We start from the raw sequence: 4,068 nt of genomic DNA, 5'->3' as shown, positions 1-4,068 counted from the left end.
GAGTTTGGAAAAATAATTAATCTTATCATTTTGCTCTTGACAAAAACATGAAAAAGGGTCCCACGGACCCAAACACCATACAAGGGTTAAATGAAGACAAAACTGAATGCACTGTGTTTGGGGATATTGACTTATCGGGTGTCGTAACAATGACTTTCAGACTGTCGAACTGTCAAAAATCTTGGTGAGGTTTGACAGAGGCCTGAAATTTGACAAACCGATGCAGTGGTTAGCGCAAGCTTCTTTCAATTGTGTCTCTTGGCCAAAGTCAAGGCATTGCTTAATCGTACCAACCTTGAAAAAGCTATTCATGTTTTTATCAGTTCAAGACTGGACTACTGCAACGCACTTTATGTTGGCATCTCCCAGTCTTCCATCAGCCGCCTGCAACTCATGCAAAATGCAGCAGCCTGTCTTTTAACAAACACTCCCAGACGTGAGCGCATCACCCCTGTCCTTTACGCTCTCCACTGGCTTCCAGTTCAGTCAAGAATTGTCTTTAAACTTTTAATGTTTGTTTTTAAAGCTCTTAACTGTCTTGCTCCACCATATTTATTGGAGCTCTTAACTCTGCGGGACCAAAAAAGAGCTCTGAGGTCATCCGATCAGCGTCTGCTTGAAGTCCCTAGGACAAAATACAAACACTGGGGTGACCGGGCGTTCTCTGCAGCCGCACCCAAGCTCTGGAACAAGGCCCCCCCCCCCATATGCGCACCATCACTGACCTGGGCCTTTTTAAATCTAAACTCAAAACTTCTCTGTTTAAAAAGGCTTTTAATACCTAGCTGCGTGGTGACATTTTATTTATGTATACACTTTTAGATGTATATTTTAGTGTTGTTAGACAGTGTCTGTCTATTTCTATTGTTTTATTCTTTACTTTACTGCTGTTTCTATTCTAAGTAATGTTACTGTTTTTAAGTTATTCTTATGTTTTCACTGTGAAGGACTTTGGTCACCCTTTGGGCTGTAAAAGGCTATATAAATAAACTTTGATTGATTGCCTTAAAGTTACATTTTGGTCTCATCACTCCAAATGACTTTGATCCAGCAGTTTTGAGACTTGTCTAGGTGCTGTTTGGCATATTGTAAGCGGGTTGTTTTGTGGCGTGGCGCAGTAACTGCTTTTTTCTGGCAATTCGACCGTGCATCCCATTTTTGTTGAAGTACCTCCTTATTGTGCATCTTGAAACAGCCACACCACTTTTTTTGCAGAGAAGCCTGTATTTCAGCTGAAGTTGCTTGTGGGTTTTTCTTTGCATCCCAAATAATTTTCCTGGCAGTTGTGGCTGAAATCTTTGTTGGTCTACTAGACCATGGCTTGGTACCAACAGAACCACTAATTTTCCACTTTTTTTTAATCAGAGTTTGAACACTACTAATTGGCATTTTCAAATCTTTGGATATCTTTTTATATCCTTTTTCTGATTTATAAAGTTCAACTACCTTTTCTCACAGGTCCTTAGACAGTTATTTTGCTTTCCGCATGGCACAGTATCCAGAAAATATGTGCAGCTCTGGATGAAATGTGCAGGACTCTCTCCAGAGCTAAGAAACTCACTGACCATTTATACACAGACACTAATTACAATCAAACAAGTCACGGGTGTGGACTCTTTCCCCTAATAGCCATTTAAACCTGTGTGTCAACATGTGTGAATATTATCAGGCCAAACATTCAAGGGTATGTAAACTTTTGATCAGGGCCATTTGGGTGACTTCTGGTCTTCTGAACTATCATCATCAGTTTCATCAGTGTCAGGATAGTCCACTAGGGAAAGTGCTGTGACACTACACACCTAAATATAATTAAACATGAAGTAATTAGTACGCAGTAAGAGCTGATAGTAATCCTGTAAGGGCAGATATTTTTATGTTAAAATCTCTGAAATAATATATAACTAATAGCCAAGTACATGACACGGCCATCTCCAGAGGTCTCACAGCATGTGTAAGGGGCTGCAATGGATTACATTAAATTCCCTTTTTAAACATGCAACAGCTCAGGAAGTGTAGGTCTACACGGGAGGGCTCCATGAGGGCAACATTAGAAACATATGTGTGTGTGTGAGGTTAACTCTTTTCTCTTGAAAAGAGTCTACCACCTCACCCACTGAGCAAAAGTGAAAAGCTGCATCAGAAAAGAAATGTGAACACCTTCCTATCTTGGTATCGGATTGGATTAATTTAAAAATACCCGTCTTAAACATGCAACAGCACAGGAAGAGTAAAATTATACATGTGATGAGTTGAGTTTAGATCCTGAAAGATGTTGCCCATTACCTGTGTGCTTGCATCATCGCTGTTTGAACTGTCATGTGAAGTGAGATCTACAGGGAACACCTCAGTCTCTGCTTCTGCCACAAATGCCTGCTGGTTTGTCACCTGGATTTTCAGATAAAAAACAAGACAGCATTATAAACTCATAGTAATCGTGTATGTGGAGACATTCAAAAGTTAGCCTGAAGTTATACACCGTTTCAGAAACAGTTTTTCCATGAGCTAAGTGCACAGCCAAGGTCACAACAACATATAGGGGGCTGCAGTGGATTAATTTCAAAATACCCATCTTAAACATGCGACAGCACAGGAAATGTAAAATCATACATGTAATGAGTTGAGTTAAGATCCTGAAAGATGTTGCCCAAATCATGTAAAATCACTTAATGTGAGATCCATATGGGAGGGCCCCATGAGGGCAAGACTAAAAACGTGTGTGAGAGCTTAACTCTGTAAAATCACTTCCAGTGAGATCCCTACAAGACGCACCCAAGTGGGAAAGACCAGAAACGTGTGTGTGTGTGTGTGTAGCGGAGGAAGCTACACGTTAATTAATTAAATAAAAGCTCTCGTATCAATAGGGGCACCACTCCGTCTTTACGGAGAATTATTAATTTATTACTTTATTAGCTCAAATGGCTTTAGTAATTAAATATTAAACAGTCTCAGTCTAAGTAGTAAGTTCTCGAAAACAGGGATCTCTGCCTTTACGGGTAATAAATCAATATCGACAACGACGTGATGATAAGTGAAATTTTATTAATGACTAAATGAAAAAGGAGTAAATGAGGGGAAAGCAATAATAATCAGACAACATACCAGAATGGATGAGGTTATTAGCATAGGATTTGGCAATACTGGAAGGATAAGCAAAAAGATAAAGAAAATGATATAGCCTGCTAAATAACCGGTAAATCTAGTGACGGAAAAACGAACTTCACACCAACGTCTGACCAGAGATAACTTAAGAACAGTCTTACTTTGGGCGTAGCAAGGACCGGCGATGAGTTGTACAGAGGAACAGGAGAGCTGGCGGTACCACGGGCCTGATCAGCGGATCAGCTGTTCACCGGGTGCATCAGCTGTTTGGGCCGGCATTTCGTCTCGGCCAGATGATGGGGAGCTCAGCTGACAGCAGTAGCTGGTGGAACCTGGCGATGCTGCGTGTCCGGTCCGATGGCTCGGCGGTTCGTCTGGTGGTCGGCAGCACAGCCTGGTGGTCTCCTGGCTCTGGGTTCAGCTCTCAGGGCTAGAGTATAGCCTGTAGCGAGACCTGCTGGTTTCTTGACTCAGGTACGCTACGGCGCTAGCAGTTTAAGACTGTTCAACAGCGGTTCACTGCTGTTGGACTAAGTTCTGGTCAGACTCGCTTAACTTTCACTGGGAACGATTGGCAGATCTCAGGAAAGTTGTCAGTTCTTTGGAGCGAGGTGCTGAATCTCAAAAATATCAAAAATAAAAATAGACTGATGGAGTTTTGGGCGGAAAACGTAAGATTCTTCATTTAGTAAGCGTCGTAGTGATCAGCTACGGCCGGACACAACGGAGTAATCTAGATAAGAAAGCTTGATAAACTTGGTAACAAAAAGGTAAATATGGATTAAAATATCACGACGAAACGAAAAAGGGAAGAACATTAAAAATCGCGCGGGTGATTAAAATACAGAAAACACGAGGGATACAGACATAAAAAGAAAACAAGACTGTGGCTAAAAGCAAAGGCTTGGGGCCAAAAACTAAGAGCATCGAATTAGGAATATCATGGTGTTTTATACAATGGGGCGTAGC

The sequence above is a fragment of the Pempheris klunzingeri genome, chromosome 13 (genome assembly GCF_042242105.1).
Source record: "Pempheris klunzingeri isolate RE-2024b chromosome 13, fPemKlu1.hap1, whole genome shotgun sequence".
Classification (NCBI taxonomy): Eukaryota; Metazoa; Chordata; class Actinopteri; order Acropomatiformes; family Pempheridae; genus Pempheris; species Pempheris klunzingeri.
The sequence above is the reverse complement of the archived record's forward strand: the minus strand, read 5'-3'. Positions refer to the sequence as shown.